The sequence below is a fragment of the Puma concolor genome, chromosome C1 (genome assembly GCF_028749965.1).
Source record: "Puma concolor isolate L17-30 chromosome C1, mPumCon1.1.hap2, whole genome shotgun sequence".
NCBI lineage: Eukaryota > Metazoa > Chordata > Mammalia > Carnivora > Felidae > Puma > Puma concolor.
The window spans coordinates 86,516,736-86,542,099 of record NC_141674.1 but is presented as its reverse complement, the minus strand read 5'-3'; the positions used below and the strand labels follow the sequence as shown (position 1 = coordinate 86,542,099).

Below are 25,364 nucleotides of genomic sequence, written 5' to 3'. Positions count from 1 at the left end.
ATTAAATAAAAATATTTTTAATAGAAATTAAAAGTAAAAATGAAGTTTTTCTCTTTTTGCATTCAAGAAAAAGAAAAGACATGAAAAAGAGAAAAAAGAAAAAGAAAGAAAAAAAGGAAATTGTTTGAAAATTTGAAAAGGTGAGTACACTGAAGTGGACTAAAATAAAATGATGCAAGTAAAGTAGAATTTGAAAAAATTTACATAAAAGTAAAAAATACAATAATAAAAATTAAAAAATGATATTTTTAATAAAAATTGAAAATAAAAATGAATTTTTTCTTTTTCTGTATTCAAGAAAGAAAATTGTAAAAGAGAAAAAGAGAAAAGGAAAAAAAAGAAAGAAAATTGAATAGATGAACCTGCTAATAGATTAAAGTAGGACTGAAATTGCTTTGTTTTCCCTTAGAAGTCAGTCTATGTAGCTCTTTATAGCCCAGGAACTAAGTAGGCGGTGGGACTTGTGTTCTTGAAGAGCGAAGTTGGCGCAGTTGGGCGGGGCTCGGTGTAACAGCTCCGCTCTCCACTAGATGGCGCTGCTAGCCCTCTGGGGTGGATTGTTGCTCGGCTCGTAGGTGCATAAGCGCATGTGCAGGTTGATGAAATTGGCGCCACCCATCTACCCAGTCTGTTGTCTCAGATCAGCAATCACTCACCCGACCTCTGTCTTCAGCTCTGGTCCACTCCCAGCTTTTTCACTCTCCATGACCAGGCCCCAGGCAGTACCTCTCTCCAAGTTTTATCTCAGATACAGCCATTTTCCCCAGCCCCTTAATTCTGAAGGACTGGGGCTTTGACCCGTTTCGTCCCTCTGCGGGAGGGTCTCACTGAGCAATGGCTGAATGAGCAATGGCCGAATGTCAGCTGCACCCAGGAACGTTTGCTGGACCCTGCTGCTGCTGGTACCCCGAGACTGTGGCCAGGTGCCAGCCCACCCCAGGAAAAGTTCGCGAGATAGTGTAGCAGCAGCGTTTCAGGGACTATGGAAAATCACAACACGCATCGGGCACCAGGCTTCACCCTTAAGGACCTTGTTCCAGCACCAGCGAATGTGGCCGTTTTCTGGGGTCTGCTAGGACCAGGTGGTTTCAACAGTCTCTACCAAATGTCCTTGTGGCAGTGGAACCGCTTTTCCCTGTGTGGCCTGAGAACTTCCCGGACCCCACTCTGTTCCTGAGGATTCGCCCTTCCCACCAGAGCACCACCAGGTATGGAGCTGCGGAATTGCAGCCTTCGCGCTCCCCTTGTTTACAGTTTTAGTAGAATGTAAACCCTCTGCTTTCTCCCTTTTTAGTTTAGTCCCTGCGGCTGTTTCCAATTTTCCACTTTCTCTCCAGCTGCTTTTGGGGAGGGGTGCTTTTCCCGTATTCCCCCTGCCCTAGTCTCCAGCCTCCCTCGGCCCACAAAGCACCTCCCTTCCCGCTCCCCAAGTTCATCTCTCTGCGCCACGCACCCACTGAATTCCATGGTTCGGGTTGTGCAAATTGTTGTTAGTCCTCCAATCAGTTTTCTAGGTGTAGAGGATGGTTTAGTGTTGGTCTGGCTGTATTTCATGGTTGCAAGACAAAAAACTTCCATGCTGTTCCGTCATTTTAGCTCCTCCCAAAATAATTTTTTAAACTACAGACTTGATTAAACTACTTGATTCTACTGAATTTTATAAAACACAGTGTATGGAATTTACTGTGTTACCAGCAGATGTCAGTGCAAGCTAATTAACATTTTTAGCAGCTTAAGTACCTGCCAGTACACTGAGCGAAGAGTCTTAAAATAGTGAAGTTAAAAACTCTCAATGTTTTTGATTAAGAATATCTTCTTCAGTGAAGCTATAGAATAATGTCAGTTCTTCAGAAGTTACTAAGCTAAAAAGGCCCTGGCCTAGGTAAATCACATTATGTAAGTTATAACACGTTGGTATTATCATCTTAATTTATATGACAATAGCATTTCTCAATGATCCATTAAAAAACATGATCTTAATTAAGTACAAAATGCTAATCTGTTGTAAAGTGTAGGAACAACAGTATTTTTATAATTCCCATATCATAGACAGTAGAGCCAATGAAACTCAGTTGTCTCTGTGTGGCATATTTAAAACCCCTGAAGAGACACATTAATTCCTAATGAACCCTAAAATATCTATAGAGTGTGATACCATTTATTTTCTGGAATACAGAGTTTTGCTTTTAGCAAAAGCTGCTAATCTAATGGCTGTAATGCAGCGCCTATTATGTGGGGAACACTCACTTACATTAGCCCATGAAATTTTGGTAACCCTGCAGTGTAGACACCTGTATCACACACATGTGAGTGTCCAGTAACTGATATTCAGAGAGGTTAGGTAATTTTCCTAATAAATAAATGTTGCACAGCAAGTCAAAATGACAGACTGCAGTTGATTCTAAGACTAGATTCTTCTCTTAATGCAGTACTCTTACCTCTAAAAATACTGTTTCATGAGCTTGAATTGAAGAGGTTCATGAAATAAATAGCCTTTCGTTGTTGCTTTCTCATGACACTTGGATTTAAAGCTATATTTTTCACAAAAGATTCCTACAACAATGATACGGGACACAATTAGAATTAGGCTAAAATAAAGATAAAATAAAGAAATATGTGTAAAATTGCTTTTAAAACGCATCAGTTTCTTATGAAGTTAAATATGCACTTACCATATAACCTGGCAGTCCCATGCCTGAGTACTGACCCAAGATATATGAAAATATATATCCACACAAAGGCTTGTAGACAAATGTCTATTGAAACGTTATTCATAAGCATCAAAAGCAGAAAATGGGGCGCCTGGGTGGCTTGTTTGGTTGACCGTCTGGCTTTGGCTCAGGTCATGATCTCACAGTTTGTGAGTTTGGGCCCCCCGTCGGGCTCTGGGCCGACAGCTCAGAGCCTGGAGCCTGTTTCGGATTCTGTGTCTCCCTCTCTCTCTGCTCCTCCCCCGCTCATGCTCTGTCTCTCTCTCTCAAAATAAATAAACATTAAAAGCAGAAAACGATTCAAATTTCCAACAACTAGTTGTTGGTTTATCCATACATTAGAATGCTGTTCAGCAATAGAAAGGAACAGACTACTTGACACATGCAGCAACAAGGCTGAATCTCAAATCAGTTAAACCAAGTGAAGGAAGACAGACAAAAGGCTACACACTATATGATTCCATGTATATGACATTCTAGAAAAGGCAAAACTATAGAAACAGGAAATATACTAGTGTTTTCCAGGGCCTAGGAGTGGGAGGAGAGAATTTACTGAACAAAGAGCATGAGGGAAATTTGGGGGCTGATATAAACATTCTAGATCTTGTTTGTGGTAATGGTGGTGATGTGACTAAATATATTTATCAAAACTCTTAAAACCATACCCTTAAAATTGGTGAATTTTATCTTATATAAATTTTGCCTCAATAAACTAGACTTCTTTTTTAAAAAAAGTAAACAACCTTTGACAAAATTCAACATCCATTTATGATAAAACTTCTCAATAAAGTGGGTATAGAGGGAATGTACCTCAGCATAATAAAGACCATAGATGACAAGTCTCCACTATCATCCTACTCAATGGTGAAAGGTTTAAAGCTTTTCCTTTAAGATCAGGAACAAGAAAAGGATGCCCACTCTCCCTACTTTTATTCAATATAGTGTTGGAAGTCCTAACCACAGCAACTAGCCAAGAAGAAGCAATAAGACCCATACAAAACATTAATAATGTCATTAGCAGTAAAACTCACGAAAAATTGCGTTAACAAGAGATAGAAGAGAAGTTAACAACCCAAGCCCTTGCCTTGGGATATTTTGCCTCATCTGGGAATGCAGAACAGAAACCAGGGCTCTAGTATCAAATGGGCAACCCACGTGCATGTGACCTTGAGTGAAGCATGACTTCTCTCCAAATCTCAGTTAACTCGTTGTTAGAGAAATTGCCTTAAATATTTAAATATTTCGACCTTCTTGAACTTTCAAAACAAGGACCACATTTACCATACGGAAAAATCTCCTCCTTGCTGGTCATTAAAGGAAAGCCCAGGTCTAATATGTAATTCCTTTCGTAGCAAAGCAGAGTTAATAAAATTAGCTTTATTACTCACCATTCCTTTGGAGAGGGAAATTATATAATTTGGCCAGCAGGTGTCATGCGCTCATCTGGGGAAAACTGACAATTCTTCATAACAAAATGCTTTTCAAATTAATTTTTGCCTTGTATTTTCATCTGTGGTGATTATGAATATTGTTTCTCTGTAAAAATGCTTAGAGGAAGGAAAGTGTCCTGAATATTCATCTTTTTCTCAATTTTTTTTCTCAGCTCTAATCAAATATAGTAATTAAATCTATATGCCAAGATGGAAACCTTTTTTACTCCATTATGTTTAATGCTCCAAGACTTTTAGAAAACCGAGTAATGGCTCATGAACATTATTCATCCTGTATTGGAAAATTCAGTTTTTTATTGGCATTTTCTTTACTTTCAATGTCACCTTCTGCATGAAGTCTTCCCCTGGCAACTCATATACTATAAACCTTTATATATCCTAATAAAGCAACTCTTTATGGATAGGTCTATCTCTATTCTTTTTTGACCATTCCCCAAACTACAAATTCCTAGGAGGTACCTGTGCTACATCCCCAAGTATGTAGCATAGTACCTGTGCTGAATGATGTTTGTCAATGGTGAACAAAGAAGTGAACAAATACTTGAACCAATTTTACCATCTCCAGAACACTGGTTTTTTGATGACCAGATGAAAAGAGAAAGGACCAACAGATGGTCAGATCAACAGAAAAGTTCAGAGAGAGACATGGCTCTTTTCCCTGGAGGAACATTTGGGACAATTGTGGCTTATCAAACAAAATAAAAGCAGTGCCATATAGAAACCAAAAATTTGGGATAATGGAGATGGTACATGGCAATGTAATGGACTAACAGGAAGTCTTAACCGTTTTGTGCCCAGTGCCTTTTTAACATCTGGGGAAGCCTATGGATCCCTTCTCAGAATCATGCTTTTAAAAAACAAAGTAAAATATGTATGATTATAAAGAAAACTAATAACATTTAAATACAGTTTTCAAAATATGTTTAAATGATTTATTAATGAGATCCAGGAGTAGATTTGATAACTACAATAATTTCATAAAAGTGATGAGCGTAAATGATATTTTGAGAAATCTGTGACAACTGTAATACAATATGAAAATATGTTTTTGACAGTCACAGTTACTGCTAATCTTTTGTAGTTTTTGCCTACCTTCATAATTGATGAAAATGCTAAATTTCAGGCTAGTGGAATTCAAGTTGTACTTTTGTCTCCTTTCTAAATACATAGACCCTTTAAATTCTATTCATGAACCACTTGAGAGGGTCTTTGGACCCAAGGTCAAGAACCCTGGGCCAAAGGAAGTTAAAATGGTAGAGATTTTGGAGTATGAAGTCTGCAGGAGTAAAAGGATTTTCCTTCTACCAGTAGTCTTCTCTCTCACTTTTCATGCATGAAGTTCGTTCACAGTATTTACTTCCTCACTTTTCATTTAATCTTTGCCCCATTACAGTAGGGTTGTACCCATGTCACTCCATGAAATCATCCTTTCCCAAGTCATGCCTGATGTCCAGACACAACACAGTCCATTAGGTGTGTCTTTCCCCTTACCTTATCTGATTCCTCTTCAGCTTTTGTACTGTTGACTACTCTCTTTTAAAACTTCTTTCCCTTTTGGCTTACTACTTTCTTCTTCTCATACTTTCTTGGGTTGATTTTCAACCTCCTATCCTGTGGCTGCATGCTGGGACTTCCACCAACCTTCTGCCCCTCTTCTCTCTCTGCACACTTACTCTGGATGGTCTCATCAATCTAGTCTACACCTGTAGGCCAAGCCTCTTTCCTGAACGTAAGACCCTATATCCAACTATCTATGACACAACTCTAAATGTACCAGGGTCCCTCAAACACTATATCATCCAAAATCAAATTCATCCTCATCTCCTGCCTGCTTCTTCCCTATGTTCCCTACTTGGGCAAATCAGCACCATAATGCAAAGATTCAAAAATCTGGAAACTCTTTTTGATTTCATCCTTTCCCTTACCCCCAGACATAAAAATAATTGCCAAAATTTCCAGATTACCTATCTTAAGATCTCTCAGGCTTGTCCATTTTTTCCCATGTCTACTATAACTGCCTTAGACATTTTAATAGCTACCAATCATTGCTTATGATGTGCCAAGTACCATGCCAAGTGTTTTACATACTCTCTTTTATTTAATTCTCAAATCACCCCATGGGGTAAAAATTACTCTACCTAAAATAACAAATGGGGAAATTAGAAGCAAAGACAGGGGAAGAACTAGCCCAAGGCCATAGGGCTTTTATTTATTTATTTTTAAAATTTTTTTTTAATGTTTATTTATTTTTGGGACAGAGAGAGACAGAGCATGAACGGGGGAGGGGCAGAGAGAGAGGGAGACACAGAATCGGAAGCAGGCTCCAGGCTCTGAGCCATCAGACCAGAGCCCGACATGGGGCTCGAACTCAAGAAGGGTGAGATCGTGACCTGAGCCGAAGTCGGACGCTCAACCGACTGAGCCACCCAGGCGCCCCCATAGGGCTTTTAAATAGCAGAGTCAGGATCAGAGCACGGGTCTGTTGGACTCCAAAGCCATATGTCTCCTTATTGCCCTCAGAGCGTCCGGGGTGGATGGCCTTCCTAAAATCTATTCATTATGGTACCACTGAAGTTCTTCCTTTCACAGGCAAATCTGATCGCCTTACTCTGCTGCCTATAATTTGTAGTGTTCTCGAGACACCTCACCATAGTGCTGAAACTCCTCCATTGGGCTTCGTGAATTCATCCTTGCTTACCTCTCCGATGCCTCTCTTGCCACCACCCAGCTTGCACTCCACATTCAGGTGCTTTTCATTCCATCAGCACACTTCCCTCTTCTACTGCACGGTGCGGGTTCTTCTCAGGCTGCCTTAACAAAGTACCGCACGCTGGGTGGTTTAGACAACAGAAATTATTTTCTCACAGTTCTGGAGGCTAGATGTCTGAGATTTAAGGTGTCATCAGAGTGGTTTCTTCTGCGTGTATCTCTCCTGGGCTTGCAGATGGCCACCGCCTCTGGGCGTCCTCACATGGTCTCTTGGTGTGCATGCATCCCTGCTGTCTCTCTGTGTGTTCAAACTTCTTTCTTATAAGGACACAGTCGGATTGGATTAGGGTCACCCCATAGGCTTCATTTTAACTTAATCACATCTTGAAAGGCCTTCTCTCCAAGTAGAATTACATTCTGAGGTACTGGGGATTAGGACTTCAACACATGAATTGGGGAGGGGACACACTTCAGCCCATAGTACACACTCTCCCCGCTAACTCCAACTCACCTCTCTTGACTCATTGGTTAATGCCACACTCTCTGGGAAGTCTTCCTTTGCTGCCCCAGGTCTGAGTTAAGGGCCCCTGCCATTAATACTGTTATAGTTCCTAGACTTCTCCATTATAGAACTTATCATTCTGTATTGTGATTACTTTTTTACTTCTCTGAAACCTCCATTGGACCAAGCTCCGTGAGGGCAGAAACCATGTGCCACTGTTCATTTTTCTAGCCGCTGCCCAAACCCAGTACAAGGATCACACAATTGGTGTGAAATCACAATTGGTGTTTAATCAGCCAATTATTCAGCTAACAATTTATTAGCTAATATTTTCCAAAAGTTTATTTTGCTCGGGGACTTTCCAATAAATTAAGGATACAGTAGTGAACAAGACTAGATAAAGCCTCTCCTCTGATGGAGTTGACATTTTAGCAGGCAGACAATAAGTACATAAAAACAAACAAGCAAATGGGTAAAAAAAATAATTTTAGTACTGATAAAACAGAGTAATTGATGGAGAGCAGCTTTAGGGGACTTCTTTAGCTGGGGGTTCAAGGAAAGCTGGCGGAGACATTTGAGATGCTACTTGAATGATGAAATGTATCAATGCATGATCTGTGGGAAGAGAAGAATTTCAAGCACAGGGAACATCAGAGGCACAGGCCCTGAAGTGGAAATGAGCCTGGCAAGTCTGAGAGACAGGAAGAATGCCAGAGTGAATGTAGGGCAGTGACTGGCGGTGACAGTAGAAGGAATGTCAGAAGTTTGAACTGTGTTCTAAGAGCAAAGGAAGCCATTGAAATATTTAAGCTAGGGCTGGAGATGTTATGATTTATGTCCTTAATAAGATCACTCTGGGGTGCAGATTTTAGAAGGGCACTGGTGGCTCTGAGAGAACAGTGAAGACATTTTTGGCAATGATCTAGACCAATGGTTCTCAGTTGGGAGTGCTTTTGCACCCCTGACCCCCCAGAGGACATTTAGCAATGCATGGAGAGATTTTTGGTTGTCACAACTGTGGAGCGGGCATGTAGTGGGTAGAGGGCAGCCTACAATCTATTAAACACCCTGCAGTGCACAGGACAGCCCCTCATGACAAAAAATTGTCTGGCCAAAGTATTGTTAATGCCAAAGTTGAGAAACCATGATCTAGAGAGTAATGATGATGTTTTGGCTGGGTGTTATTAATGGTGGTTGTGAGAAGTAGTTAGCCTTAAGATGCGTTTGGAGATTGCCAGTAAGCTGAACCAGGACTTGTTGACAGATTGGATGTGGGCTCTTAGGTTTGGGGCCTGAACAATAGGGTGGATATTGGTAATATGTACTATGATGAGGAACACTGGGGATGACTCATTAAAGCACAGGTGATATTGAAAGCTATGAGGCTGGGTAAAATCATTCAGGAAGAAGGACCTGGCAGAGCCATGGATCACACCAGTATTGCAAGTCCCGTGAGAAGAGACATAGCCAACACATAAGACAAGAGTGAGGTCCTTCGGAAGGCCAGAGAGGATGTATGCCAAGCTCAGGGGAGGGGGGCCACAGGAGCAGGGACATTTCTTCCACTGAAAAAGTTGGGAAGCAAAGTCCATGAACAGGGATGTGGACAAGTGAGTGGATTTTGTAGTGGGAAAGAGAGAAACTCCTTTCTGATTGCCCTGTTGTCTTTATGAACTAAAGTCTGGATATGAGTACCAGTTGAGTGTGTGTGTGTGTGTGTGTGTGTGTGAGAAAGAGAGAGAGAGAGAGAAAGAGAGAGGGAGGAAGGGAGAGAGGGAGAGAGATGGAAAGATACTAGAGATTTGAGAAGGGAGGATGTTATGAAATAGCTGACTTGGAGAGGGGAGAAATGATGAAGTTACCATGGAAATAGGATAGAATGGTCTAATAGTGTTTTGAACAATTTGAGATTTGCAGTCACAAATTTAAAGTGAGTATAGTCAGTACAATTTCTGGATTCATAATTAGTAACTTCTATTGAATGAATAAAATGTCATAGTAACAATATTAACATCTACCATTTCTTGATCATGTACAGTATAGCATGCATCCTCTTTTACAGAATACTGTTTATATATATTAATACTCTCAAACAATCCTATGCAATCGGCATTATTATCTTTAATCAACTGATAAAGAAGCTAGGCCTCAGAGAGATTAAGTAATTTCTTCAAAGCCACACAGTAAAAGGACAGTGTTCAAAGCTGGGTCAGCTGACTCCAAAGCACATATTCTTAACTAGTGTATTATATCCTACTCAGGCTATGGTTAATGAAAAACACTGCCCTGACCAGGGCTTTGTAATTTCCCTACTCTTTTCAGAAGGCCAAAAATGCTAGCAATTCCAAGAGGAGTTGTGGGAGTAAATAGAGGTAATGCTGGGAGAAAAAAATCACCTGAGGTTCATTAAAAATGCATGTAATTGATTGGTACAATTTGCTCCTGTGTGATTTTTCTCTTTCAAGATTCTCCTTGAGGCTTACTTAAACCCATTTTATCTGTTTATCCAAATGGGCTAGGGAGGGCATGTGGAGAGGGATTAAGACACTGGAAAGGGAACAGGGTAGAGTGTGTGATTTGCCCTCAGCCTCCAACCCCCCAGTGGGACAATCATGAGTTCTGAAAAGGGATGAAAATTACCTCTAACAAGGAAACATTCTACTTCTCCTCCTACCACCGCCTTCCACTCTGGTTGCAATGGAGATGCAAGGGTCCAGAAAGAGGTTCTTGAAGACCGCGACAGATGATCTGAAGAGAATACAGATTTGCCTTTGTAATTTGACTCCCAACCGTGCATTCGGCTCACTGCTATTCTTGGCAGCAGTGTGGTTCACCACATGACTGCAGTTACAGATTAAATGTGAATATGACAGGTCCCTCTAGTCAGAACCACCACACAAAATGCTCCATTGAGTGCCCCTCATTGAGAATAGTTGACAGCCATACTCTTGACTCCCCTTCTTCCATCAGTTAAGAAAACATTTTAGGGACACCTGGGTGGCTCAGTTGGTTAAGTGTCCAGCTTCGGCTCAGGTCATGATCTCACGGTTTGTGAGTTTGAGCCCCATGTCGGGCTCTGTGCTGACAGCTTAGAGCCTGGAGCCTGCTTCGGACTCTCTCTCTCTCTCTCTCTCTCTCTCTCTCTCTCTCTCTCTCTGCCCCTCCCCTGCTTGCACTCTGTCTCTCTCAAAAACAAAAAAATTAAAAAAAAAATTTACGGCTTGTCAATTTTCTAGGCCTTGCTTTTCTTTTCTTTCTTCCTTTTCTTTCTTTCTTTTTTTTTTTTTTTGTGAAGATACTGGGTAGAAGGGAACGAGGACTGGACAATTGCTAGATCTGATGAATTTGCAGATAGCAGTGCTGATATAAATGTATATCACATGGAAAGTTGGGTTTGTTCTGTATCTCTCTGTTTCAGTAATATTTACCTAACACTTGCCATTAACCACTCTAATCCTGCTCCAGTATTAAAAGCTATTTAAAAAAAAAATAACTTTTAGCTTTTCTGATACGTTTAAGAACTTATGAAAGATCAGTAATGCTCAGCAGTTTAGAACCACTTATTTCTTTTTTTCTCTGACTCTCATTTTGAGTAATTTTTTACCACATATTCTTTAGCTTATCAGTCATTATAAAATATATTGACTAGGATGAGCCCTCTACTTAACACTGGGTGAGTTAGCATCTCTCTTTTACGTGCAGTAGCTCCTATGTATTTGGTTCTTCTCTAGGAAAGAGTTTAAGCAATCATTTAGCTTCCCATAAACATTTATTAAGCACCTTCTGCCTGCCATTGTGTTAGATGCTCGACATACAAAAGAGGATAAGAAATGGTCACTATTCTTAAGGAATGGAAAAGAGGCAATATATTGAGTGTTATGGAGAATACAGAGTATAAGACCTCTATCTGAGGGGTAGAGTGGAACAAAAAGAAAATAACACACAAACTGCAGAATGTTCTAACCTTTCTATTCTAAGGTGATTCCACTGATGATTTCTTACTCTGACCCCTCACGACCAACAGGGTTTTGCAGAGAGGCTATCGGCTGGTATCTTCTACCACCAGGAAACCCGGGTTCAAGAGTCAGATAGACCTAGGTTCAAATACATATCCACCACTCAGTAGGATGTGAACGTGGCAAGTTTGTTAACTTCAGTGAGCCCTAAATTTCTGTATTCTCAAAATAAAGCTTATCTCAAGGGAGGCAATATTGCAGCTGGTCTGCCTGGACCCAGCCAGGTGACTCTGGGCAAGTGATTGCATCTCTCCTCAGCTTCCTAAATTTATGATATGGAGACAATAATTTCATCTGTTTCATAGGTTCTGGGCGGTTAAGTGATTAAAGAGCATACAATAGTGCCTGGCATATTGTAACTGATCAATAAATGTCAGCTATTACTATTATGGTTGTCGTTGTTGTTATTATGATCTCCCTCATAGCAATTGAAAATCAAATGAAATAATGTATGCAAAGTAGCCAGCACAGTTCCTAACACCCAGTAAGCATGTACTAAATGAAGCACATAAAACCAAATGAGTGAAATGCCATGTTCTCACCTTTCTCTCATCAAACCTCTGACCATGACCTCAACAGAGAAAACTTTTAAAATGTTAAAATGCCTGGGTGGCTCAGTCGGTTAAGCATGGAACTCTTGATTTTAGCTCATGGTTCCTGAGATGGAGCCCCACATCAGGGTCTGTGCTGGGCACAGGGCATGAAGCCTGCTTAAAATTCTCTCTCTCCCTCTTCCTCTGTCCCTCCCCTGCTCATGCCTATAGGCACATGTACATACTTTCTCTGTCTCTAAAATACATACATACATACATACATACATACATACATACATGCAATGTTAAGTCAGACATATCACAGTTCTTGTAACAGTTCCCAGAGGTCTTCTGGCTTACTCAAAACATAAAATCCTTTAGGTGTCCTATAAGTCCCTAAAGGATCTGGTCCTTCCTCCCTCCCTGACCTTATCGCCTACCACTCTATGCTACACTTACCTGCCTCAGACACACTAGACCTGGGCTGTTCTTTGAACACATCAAACCAACTGCTAGCTCCTATCTTGGCTGTTCTTCTCCCAGGACGGCTCTTCCCTTGGATATCAGCATAGCTGGCATCCTCCACCTGCTCACACGTTTCCTACCAGTGAGGCCATCCCAGTCCTGCTGTCCCTTTATTCTGCTTCACGTTTCTGCTTAGGACTCTGTTATCTGATATACCTTATATTTTACATGTCTCTTTATCTAGTTCTGTCTTCTTTCACTAGTAGGTAACTTTAGAAACTTTTAATTTGCTAGACATCTCTGTTTAAATCCTTATCGATGATCATTTACAAAAACTGACTACAATCTAGGACTTGAAGCAAAGGTTGACAAATTTCAATTTTTTTCAAAACATGTTTACTGCAGGGGCACCTGGGTGGCTCAGTTGGTTAAGTGTCCAGCTTCAGCTCAGGTCATGATCCCACAGTCTGTGGGCTTGAGCCCCATGTCAGGCTCTGTGCTGACAGCTCAAGAGCCTGGAACCTGCTTCAGATTCTGTGTCTCCCTCTTTCTCTGCCCCTCCCCAACTCATGCTCTGTCTCTGTCTCTCTCAAAAATAAATAAACATTAAAAAATTTTTAAAAAACATGTTTACTGCATACAACTTAATTAAATGAAAAGTCAACAATAAAAGACAAGGAAAGGGGCGCCTGGGTGGCGCAGTCGGTTAAGCGTCCGACTTCAGCCAGGTCACGATCTCACGGTCCGTGAGTTCGAGCCCCGCGTCGGGCTCTGGGCTGATGGCTCAGAGCCTGGAGCCTGTTTCCGATTCTGTGTCTCCCTCTCTCTCTGCCCCTCGCCCGTTCATGCTCTGTCTCTCTCTGTCCCAAAAATAAATAAACGTTGAAAAAAAAATTTAAAAAAAAAATAAAAAAAGACAAGGAAAAAAATTGTTATATACTTGGAAAGTAGAAATTAAGGTGTGTATTACAAGTATTTATAACTAAAAATAATAAAAATATTGCATATCAAAATATAAGGGGACAGCAAAAGTAGTTTTAGAGAAAAATATTTAGCTTTAAATGCTCATATTAAGAATGAATAAATAAGCTGTATATGCAACCTAAAAAATTAGAAGAAGAAGAAAAACAAACATTAAAAAAAAAGGTTTTTTTTAATGTTTATTTATTTATTTATTAACATTTTTTTATTTATTTTTGAGACAGAGAGAGACAGAGCATGAACGGGGGAAGGGCAGAGAGAGAGGGAAACACAGAATCGGAAGCAGGCTCCAGGCTCTGAGCCATCAGCCCAGAGCCTGACGCGGGGCTCGAACTCACTGACCGCAAGATCGTGACCTGAGCTGAAGTCGGAAGCTTAACCGACTGAGCCACCCAGGCGCCCCAATGTTTATTTATTTTTGAGGGAGAGAGAGCACAAGCGGTTAGGGCAAGTACTTTTTTTTTGTAGGTTAAAACATTTTTTTAAATATGAAATTTATTGTCAAATTGGTTTCCATACAACACCCAGTGCTCATCCCAACAGGTGAAGTACTTTTAAAAGAGACTTCTTTCAATTCCTCTATTCCATCACTGAATAAAATTTGTTGTATATTTTCATTATTTAAAATAAAATAAAATCACTAGAATAGTCTATGATCAAGTTTCTTTTGCTAGATTAAAGTAGGAATTTCATAAAATATTTATTGATCCTACCATATGTTAGGCACTAGGCAAAGTGCTCTGCAAACATGAACTTGTTGTACACACCTAGAAGGTTACTCCTGCTTAGAGAAGTAAAGAAACTGGCCCATGGTCACTGTTTCCAAAATATCTGACTTTAAAGATCTGCCTCCTTCTGCCAGACTTGGAAAAAGAAATGGCATACTGAGACATTATTCTTGATAATTATAGAAATTCTCTACTACCTTTCTTACACATAGTTTTGCTTTTTTCACTTAGGTAATTTTCTATGAGGACCTTAGCCAAGATGATTTCTTCAATTTTACTGGATACTCTACCGATATACCAAAGCTTTTGTTGAATTTTATATAAACAAATTCTAATTTTGAGAAGCTCAGTTAGCACCCTTTATAGATTACAGTAATTTGTGGTAGGAATTTGGTTTCATATCAAAAGGCATTGGTGGGTTTTTTGTACAAGAGGGAACTTAGGTGACCTTTATGTTTGAACTGTGGAAAGGATGAAAGCATACAGAATTTTTGTTTGACTTCATGGAACCTTCCAGGTCTGTAAGACTCCTCCCATTGTATTCTATTACCTCTTGACCTTTCATACTCAGCCTGGATTTTATCATTAATTATTTAAAGTATTATCTTAATAGCTTATACAACTACTCTGTCTCTTTGCCAGGGACCCACCCTGCCCGAAAATGCCCCAAAGCTGGAAACCCTAAAAAAGACTTCTCCTGCTATTCTATTCAGGCAGCTACATTCTCAAGGAGGAAAGTTTCCCAATCATACAATGGTCCCTTCTGTAAGTATTTTTTTCTAAATTTGCTGGGCACGCAATACTGCTTACCAAACCATTCCTTTCTGGAGCTAAGGTTAGCTGTATTTCTCTCTCTCTCACTCTTTCTCTCTCTCTCTTTTTTTTTTTCAGAAAATGTCCAGTAGCTTTATTTTTTCTGCTCAAGCCTTTAGTTTGTTTCTTCTCCACTCACCAACAGAAAGGAATTTCTTTCTCCTTTGTGGAAAACATTGAAGCCATTAAACCATCATCAGATTTATGCTTTAAAAAGATCTACTTTCTTATGTTGTCATTTCCATCCCCAATCAGCCATTTATATTTGTTTTTGTTTTTAAAGACATATCCCATATCATCCACAGAAGAAAAGTAGTGACCAAAGATGTCTTCTTTCTTTTTTTAGGAAGCTATACTACAATTTTTAGTCATGGGGATTATTCCCAGGTCTCAATGATTCTTCAAAACCCATGTTAAATGGATTAGAAAATATGTACACCAAGTCCCTTAATATTTTATAATTAAGAGCAGCTTGACTGGTAAATCTGGGTACATTCAATTATTTTACTTATTATTGTGTTATAATATTTGGAAAATATTTATTATTTTTCAAGTGTCATTTTTTTGCTAATATGTTTGGTTGTAAGTGTAGGTAAATAAATTTAAGCATTATGATTCACATGATTCTTTTTATATGATCATATTGAATAGGTCCAAAATAAATTTAGTGGATCTCTATTGCTATAACTGATAAATTCAGTCTTGTGTGGGGACCTACACTGGTCTTATTTCAGAACACCATTAAAATGGCCGTAGGTAATCATAACAATGGAAATTGTGAAGATCACAATAATTACACACACACACACACACACACACACACACACACACACACACACATTTTTTAAAGGTAGACTAAACCATATAGTTTAATTTGTAAGCTGGGGTAGAGAATACATCTTGTGTTTTTCTCTGTGCATCAGAGGGTAATGCAGACAAATATATATAATAGATACACTATACTCAGATGGATGAGTAAAAGGGGCTGTGGGCATTAGTAATGCACCTAGGACTCTGAAACCAGTTGCTTGCAGTCACATCCTGGCTCCCTTACTTCCTAGCTGTGTGACTTTGAGCAAATGATGATATAAACTCTCTGAGCCCCAGGTTCTCAATCACTGACTGTGGAAAATAATTATATCCCCTGCATAGGATTTTTGTGAGCAGTAAGTGAATTCATATAGATAAGTATTCAAAATAGTACTCAACACATAATAAACATTCAGTTAGTATTAGCTATTATCATTCAGAATAGATATGCAAAATGGAGCACTTTTCTTTTAATACTTTGCATATACATATTTTCTAAAACTATTACTTCAAAGTGATCTGCACAGGATTGCTCAGTGAGGTTCTTGCTGTGAGCGTTAAATGAATATTAAGGCTCTAGTTCAGTTCCTGATACATAGTAGACAGCAATAAATACTAGTTTTATTTTTTTACTATAAAGCTTATTTATTTTGAGAGGGATAAAGAGCAGTGGGGGAGGGGCAGAGACAAGGAGAGAGAGAGAATCCCAGGCAGGCTCCAGGCTGTCAGCACAGAGTTCAACTTAGGGCTCGAACTCATGAAACCATGAGATCATGACCTGAGCTGAAGTTGGATGCTTAACAAACTAAGCCACCCACGTGCCTCAATAAATGTTAGTTTTCTGTCTCTGTTTTCTTCCTGATCTTTCGTGTTCTTTGCTTCATGCCTCTTTCTGATAACTGCCCTTACTATTATTGTATTGTGAATAATGTTTTGGCATTGGTAACCCCACAACTTTGATCTCAAGATGTCTATTATTCTCTGGATCTTTTATCTTCACTTACAAGAAAACGTTGGCTCTGTAATCAGATAAATCTGAATTTAAATCTTGGCTCTGCCACTTAGTCTTTTTTTTCTCATCTGTAACAAGAGGATAATTTAATCTATTTTACAGGGTTGCTGGGAAGGTTAGGGTGATTATATATTGTGTTCCTATTATGATTCTTGGCACATAGTGGGAGATCAAAATATATTAGTTCCTTCCTTCCATGAACTGATTTCCTTCATTTTGTACTTTTCTGTATTAATTTATTTCTCTAAAGGATTGAAGTAAAACTCTTAATTGACTTTGATTCATCTTTTTCACAGCATTTCAAATTTTCATTTTCCAAAAGGACCTGAGGTAGTGTTGAATCCTCCAGCCTCTTTTAAGAACCGTGCAAGGTCCTATATGAAATACAGAACATTATAAAACATCACTTCTCCCCTCAAAAGAAACCTGTAATTGATTGGTAGTTATAATTTTCATTTCAATTGTTATCTGGGGGCATTAACCATCAAACTTCTCATATATATTGAGTACTGAGTGTGAAGTTCTCAGATCACAGATCTGAGAATTTAAGAAAATAATTTTATTTTTCGGTAACAACTTAGTTCCTATGGCAAAAGTCCCCTCACTAAGAGCATCTCAGGCTGTATCTGCTCTCCTACATTTATACAGCCACCTCTTGCTAGTTAGCTGGCCAAGAATTTGATGTCCTTATTTTCTGGTTGTGCTGCAGCACCCTCCCCTTCCATTCCTTCTTGCCCCTCTTTTTGGCCACAGTGGAACAATCCAGGCTAGCAACCTGGATAGGGGAGATTCGGGGTAAGGGTAATATGGGGCAAACAGTGACTACTTTGCAATATCATGCCACTACATAGGGATTTTATCTAGATTTTTAAATATTTCAGTCTCAGCTGGATGTAGGTTTTCTGGAAACCCAAAACACATTTCTAAGACCACAGTTTTCATTATCATATTAAAAGAACTTCTTTTAAGCTTTATTTTCTGAAAATACACATAACTGTAGAATTTTTTGTGTTCAGAGAGTGCACATTGGGCGAGTATACTCAAGGAAGTAACTTAAGCCTCTTCTGTCTTCAACAATATGGTTCAGGGGCGCTTGGTTAAGCATCCAACTCTTGATTTCAGCTCAGGTCAAGATCTCATAGTTGTGAGATTGAGCCCTGTATAGGGCTCTGTCCTGACACCATGGAGCCTCCTTGGGACTCTCTCTCCCTCTCTCTAAAATAAAATAAAATAAAACAAAATAAAATAAAATAAAATAGTAAAATAAAGTAAAACATTAAAACCCCCAAAATTAAAAAAAAATCTAGTTCAGTATAACATTTGATGTTTCAAATTATATGTTCTTTATTCCTAAAGTCTTCTGTGGCCCATAAGAGTGAACTCTGCACTCCCAGGGTTCCAGGTATTTACCTTCTATAGTAGCATTTAACACTCTGTTCACTATATCCCTTATTAGACTACTCGCTGAAGCCCTAGTCAGTGTCTATTTCACTATTGCAACCTAGAACCTAGACCAGTGCCTGGTTCATAGGAAAGGTACAAAAATTGCTTACATGAATAAATGAACAAATCCATTGGTATGATTTAAACCTCTTCTCACCTATCCTCAATCTGCAAGAGGAAAGGAATAAGTATAAAAAGTGTTGTAGATGTCTTTTAGTCCACTCATCGACTCAAAGTAAGAATCCTATATATAGAATCTCTACAGATAGTCAGGCTTTTGCTAAAATATTTCCAGAAGAGGGAGTATAATTAGTTTTTTCCATTTATGGGTAGTTTGTATTTTTAGAAAGTGCTTTTTTTTTTTTTATTGAATCAAAATCTGCCTCTGATTCTATCTGCCTTTTGGAGTTTTGGAGTTTTGCAATTCTATAGTATAATTCCCCAAATTTGTTCAAAAGACACATAATCAAAAAGATTCAAAAGGTGGTAACAACAGTTCATCTTTGATAGAAATTGCAATCAGCTAGAATATTTATTTTTATTCCAATAAAATATACAAGTCTTGCTTTTGAATGATGGTATTCACAGAAATGTCAGAAATGGAAAGGGACAGAAATACTGGTGGGCATAGCTATCATATTCAAGAAGAGGAAATCACCTTGAGTTTTCATCTTATCTTCAATGTGAGAGAAGCATTGTTTAGGTGATTTATGAGATATATTACATAACACAAGATGTGGGTTCATTTCTGGTTGTTGTGGTATCTTATACTAGAAAATGTTTTACCAAAATTTCTCCATATGCTTTTGATCTGTCCCCACACTGCCACTGCTTTGTTGTCCTTCTCACCTCAAATTCTGTTTTCGAAACCTAAAATTACCTCTTCTTTTTTTTTTTAACTATTTATTTATTTATTCATTTATTTATTTATTTTGAGAATGAGAGACATGTGGGGTGGAGGGGGAGAGAGAGAGGGAGAGAGAGAATCCCAAGCAGGTTGAGCACTGTCTGCGCTGACAGAGCTTGACTGGAGGCTCTATCCATGAGATCATGACCTGAGATGAAACCAAGAGTCAGACACTAACCAACTGAGCCACCCAGGTGCACCCCCCCCTCTTCTTAACCAACTACTTCTACCAATTACTCTATCATTGGCGCCATCATTTCCCTGAGGTTAACTTATCCTGCCCACCCTCCGCCCACCTGTCAGCTGCCCAGTTCTGCACATTTCTCCTCCACAGTGTTTCTCACATCTACTTCCTCCTGTCCAGCAACACTAACAGGTGGCCTTCACTGTTGTCGTGATTCAACTTCTGTTTCCCTTCTTCACTCCAGCCTCTAAAAGGCATGCCACAGCCACACTAAATTTTTCTCAAATTCTTCTGCTATCAGTTTGTCATCTAATTTAAAACGTGCAATGTATTGATGTCCTGCTGTACAAGAGGCTAACCTCCTCTGCCCCCATCTCAAAGTCCTCTCCTCCAGCCCTCTAACCCCTGACTCTCAAAGCACACAGCTTTATTTTAGCAACTGCACTTCCCAACCACCCCCACCCCCAAACCCCAGGTCCTCTCCACTGGGTACCCTCTCTCCCTGCACCTTGCCCACCCACGACCATGCCACATTTGCTTTTGTATTATCTGCTCTCTCCTGTGGGCCAATTCTAAAGCCCACCCTAAGTCCTATTTCTTCCACCCATTTTTGTCCCAGTTATTCTAGGCTCTGTTCATCTCCTTCCTCTTCTTGTATCATTTTTATTGTGAATCATAAACAAAAGTAAATAAGAGTTATGTGTACAGTTTAACAAATGGTTGTAAAGAGAACACCCTGGTGATCATCACTCAAATGGGAAATAGAATATTATTAGAACCCTGAGAGCCCGCCCTCTGCTCCCATGCATCCCTTCTCAATCAACCTTACAGTATTACTAGTCTGTACCTCATAATTTAGCACTTACAGTAATTAAGTACCATCTTGCTTTGTCTTGTGGCTTAAGTGTATTGATTTTATTCCTCCTACTCAGTTGTAGGCTCCAGAAGGGCAGGGACTACATTGATTATTCTTTAGAATACCCCACAGTGTCACAAGCAGTGCTAAGCAAATAGGAGTATTCAAGAGATACCTGCTCATTGATGAAAGACTAGGAGAAAGCAACACTGAGAACAATTGGCATGTTTATGTCCAAGAGGCAAGGTCATTATATCTTTCAAACTCATGTGAACCTTTAAAAAACAGCACAGTTCTACTTTGTTAGGTTCTTTTCCCACATATTACACTCCCTGGTTTCAGTTTTCTTTTCCTTTGTATGGCATTAAGCTTTCCTGGAGATTCCTTGGGAATTTCCAGTTTTGTGAAGCACAATGTACCAGAATGGCTTGTCAATGAATAGAGGTCCATGACAACACTACAAAACACCAGTAAAAACACCAAAACCAAAAACTGCTACAATCATGAAACAACCTTTCTCCTCCACTGTACAATTCTCTCACAAAAAAACTTTGAATTGTATCCAAATGTGGTTAGGGTTAAATGCTTTAGCAAATACCAATTCCATATGTTGAAGGTTTTCTCACACAGGACTTGACTTCATGCCAGTAATAGGGAAGAAAAGATAAACGTGTAATAAACAAAGAAAAGCAAACATAGGAAATACACATTATTTATAATAAACAAATAAAGAAAAGTAAACATAGGAAATACACATTAACCAAAAAAAAAAAAAAAAAACCAAAAAACAAAAAAAACTCTGAAGTAGCTCTCTGTAAGTAAAAATGTGACTCAGGGAAATTATGCAGTATGAATTACGTAAAAGGTGCATAAAGTATGCCAGTGATGGCACATTGAAAACAGCATGTATATTACAAGTCCCTAGTAACTCTAAAATTTGGCCACATCTATGAACCACTGAGCTGTTGGGTTATGTAAGTATTCTTGCATAGGAGAATCTGAGGGTTAGCAGCAGAAGGAAGGAAATCCAGATTTTTGTCTTATCCTAAGAACTTCAATGACTAGGGGAAAATGCATTGTACTAGAGAATTATTTCTGGCTTGGGCTACTTATAATGGAACAGTGGAGATAAGCAGGAAGAAATGGGTTTATTTACAACAGTTTACTTCATGCACAGGCCAGGGAAGCATCTACATTAGGGAGGGTGGTAAGCTACTAAAAATAGCATCTGACAATCAGCACCCAATCGGTTATACAATTAAGCTTAACTATCAAACTTCAACTGTCAAACTTCAGCTAGGAAGAGAAGGACAGAAAATCTTTAGAAGAGTCAGCTTTTCATTTATTCAGTTAACAAATATTTGTTGAGCCTCTACTCTGTGCCAGGCCCTGTTGTGGTCATTGGGGATACATCATTGGACAAAACAGATGAATGTCTTTGTTCTCATGGAGCCTACATTCTAGTGAGGATATGCTGATAGCAATTTGTACAGTGTGATATGTCACCTTTATGCATTTCAAAAACAAAAATATGTGTTTTTCTGTGGTGAAACCATAGAAAGCCTGCAAGTAAACACAAGCTTCAAGATACTGGTTAACCCTAAAAAGAAAGAGACAGGGCAATAGGACCAGGAAGGGAAAAACAGGTGCCTTTAATGATATTGGTAATAGTAAAATTCTGAGGGTAGGTAATGGATTTACAGGTGTTTATTTTATTATTTTGCTTTATAATTTAAATACATGTTACATAATTTGTACATATAAAATATTACATAAAATATTGTATCATAATGTTTTTGGTTTTTAAAAAATTTTTTTAACATTTATTTATTTTTGAGAGATGGAGAGAGACAGAGTGTGAGCAGGGGAGGGCAGAGAGAAAGGGAGACACAGAATCTAAAACAGGCTCCAGGCTCTGAGCTGTCAGCACAGAGCCCAATGCCGGTCTCAAACCCACAAATGGTGAGATCACGACCTGAGCCAAAGTTCAGTGCTTAACCAACTGAGCCACCCAGGAGCCTCAGGTTTTTGTTTTTAATGAAAGGGTAAATTTTTTTTTAAAAAGAGCAAGAAGGCAGGGCATGGGACAGGGAAGTTAACCCATGCAGTTATAAAATGGCTAAAAAAACCTTTTCTTGTTCCTTTAAATTGCTATTTTATTTCATATAAGGTATAATTGTATTACTTTTATTACTATTCTTAATAGTTTATTCTATTTAGAAAAGCAAGACCTATAATACCAAGTGGGTATATCCTCAATTGAACTGTCTGAAAACAGACCAAAACACCATAGGCTGGGTGGCTTAAACAACAGAAATTTATTTTCTCACAGTTCTGAGGGCTGGAAGTTTGAGATCAAGGTGACAGCGTAGTTGGGTTCTGGTGAGAGTTTTCTTCCTGGCTTGCAGATGGCTGCCTTCTCACTATGTCCTCCCATGGTGACAAAGAGAGTGGGGCAGTGGGGGGGGGGGAATTGAGAGAGAGAGAGAGCGCAACCTTTCTGGTGTCTCTCTTTGTAAGGGCACTAACACCTTATAATGGCCCACCCTTCATGATCTGATCTAAATCTAATTACCTCCCAAAGACCCCATCTCCAGATACCATCACATTCGGGGTTAGACTTTCAACACATGAATTTTTGGGGGACACAAACATTCAGTCCATAAGGGATGCTGTGCAGAGGGTTTTAGGGGGAGTGTTTTAAAGAGATATAGTTACAAGGCAGTGAAGAATCAGGACTCAGCAGAAGGGAAAACTGACCAGGAATATAGTTGAACTGAGGCTTCAGCCAATCTTATGAAGAGCTGTGGAGCAGGATATCCCTTCAGAGATGTAGTGGATTAAGGAGAGGGGGTACTTAAGGAGAGGGGTTTCATTGGCCCTTGGCTACCCCCTGAGGGGCAGAACCCTGAGCAAGACAGTACCCAGGGAGAGAGGCAGTTATGAGCAGTCAGTAACTGATTTTTCCAGCAGCTGGAGGATAAGTGTGTAAGCCCTGAAGAAATGATCTAGAAAGTCACCACTGTGTCTCTTAAATTTTTAGAAGCTAGGACATCGTGATGGTTGAGACAGACTGAAGTTAGAATCTGCACTTTGGGTGGCCCTAAGAAAGTTGGTTGAAATCTCTTAAAAAATTTCCCATCTGTAAAAAGTGGTTGCAGTAATACTAAAACAAGATTATAATAAGGATTATATATTATATAATAAGGATTATCTTATATAATAAGGAAAATATGAAATAAATTGTGTAGCACCTGGCTCATAATTTCAATAAATGGGAGCTTTTATTATTACTATGTTAATATCTTACATTCCTTCAACAAGATTGTGTATATGCAATTAAACAGGTGTCTCTGATATCACTTAATCTGAGAAATTTTCAGTACTTATTGATACCAGTGCCTAGGAAATGTTCTGAATTGTAGTCACAATTATCAGACAACTGTCTGAGATGGCAAATGGATTTAATCTCAAATCTAAGTAGGAGAAATGGTAGTGAGTGTAGTGTTAGGAAATGTTCTGAGGAGACATCCACTTGCATCAAATGCAACTGGGTGTGAAAGAACTTTGTGCAAGAATAAGTTAATTGAAATTATCTAAATTGAGGAAGACAGATACAAATGATCTTAGAAAATGAGCAAAGTATAAGGAATTGTGATATAATATCAGATGGTCTAACATGCATGCAATTGGCATCCCAGAAAGGGAGGGGAGAGACAGGGCGACACACAAACATGTTTTTATTGTTGAGAGAGAGAAAGTGTGTGCGTATGAGGGGCAGAGGGAGAGAGAGAGAATCTTAAGCAGGCTCCACGCTTAGCATGGAGCCCAACACACGGATTGATCCTACAACCCTGGAATCATGACCTGAGCTGAAATCAAGAATCAGACACTCAGCTAGCTGACTGAGACTCCCAGGTGCCCCAACACACAACCATGTTTGAGGAAAGAGTGGCCTAAGATTTTTCAAAAACAATGAACTAATACATGTTCATTCTAGGTAATTGGCATATAGGTGTTTATTATATCAATCTACATTTTTTCTTAGTTTTTAAATGTTCACTATTGAAAAGATCAACGTTTAAGAGAAAAGGTTTTGGAATCAGGCTACTTGTGTTTGCGTCTCTGTTCCATAATTGTTAGTCTGTCACCTTAAGCAGGTTTCTTTAGCTGTCTAAGCTCTGCTTACTCATCTGTAAACTGGGTATAATCACATACATATTTTATAGAGAACATTACAAAATAATAAACGCTACCTTTTTAGCATAGTCTCTGATACCTCTAAGGAACACAATAAATGTACAATTTCTCCTTGTTCTCTCTCCTCCTCCTCATTTTCCTCCTCATCCTCTTCCTTCTCCTTCATCACCTAGGAAATACTCAGCAGTGGCCATGCCTATGCCCAAAGACCAAATTCATATCTGATACCAAAAACTATAAGGCTATTCCCAGACCACCATAATTCAACAAAAAGTTGCTTCAAATACATTATAAATGAGGTACTATACATGTGCCATCATCGAGACAGGGTGAGCCAGCACGTACACGAGAGAGACTGGAATAATCAGGTCTGTCCATATCTGAGGACATATCCTCTGGTCAAGCACACCTCTCTACTGAATGTACCACAGGTCTGGAAAATAATTGTCAAGCAGCCCGCCACTCCACGACTAAGCTTTTGTTCTAAAAAGAAAGCAAAATGATTCGAGTAGCCCATCAACAACATTATGGTTTCCAACTTCCTTCGTAACCAAGTTTAGCGGTTAGTTTGCCATTTTGGCAGAACAATACACTAGAATGATGTCCCATTTGGTCAGTCTATACCAACTCTGGGTCCCTCTTTAATGACAGGTGATGCTTTATGCTTTCCCGGTTTTTCTCTACTGCACTATCTGGCATCTGTCCATAGGAGAAAATAGGGTTGATTTTCTTTCATACACAGCTTTAAAACTTTTATACTATTTACTTTCATTTGTTTGCAATTTTTTAGGAAGAGCTAGATGTCTTCTGAAAATCCAGAAAATTTCAATATGATCTCTTTTTTCTCAGATTACTTGTCAAAATGGTAAGGGAGAACAGTTCTAGTTTTTAAGCTTGGAGAACCACTGTGTACAAATGACCCTTGAATAACATGGGCTTGAACTGCGTGGGTCCACTTTTATGTGGGTTTTTTATGGTACAGTACTATAACAGTATTTTCTCTTCCTTATGATTTTCTTAATAACAATTTCTTTTCTCTAGCT

At 39.1% G+C, this 25,364-nt stretch overlaps 1 long non-coding RNA gene across 1 annotated transcript in view; it reads left to right on the top strand.

Annotated features, from left to right (window-relative positions):
- The first annotated feature begins 348 nt into the window (after positions 1-348).
- The window catches only part of LOC147578201 (uncharacterized), a 66,389-nt gene continuing 41,373 nt past the window's right edge, over positions 349-25,364 (top strand). Inside the window, exons 1-2 of the long non-coding RNA XR_015254922.1 lie at positions 349-1,208; positions 14,739-14,861. This is a non-coding gene — a long non-coding RNA (uncharacterized LOC147578201). The remainder of the gene's footprint in view (positions 1,209-14,738; positions 14,862-25,364) is intronic.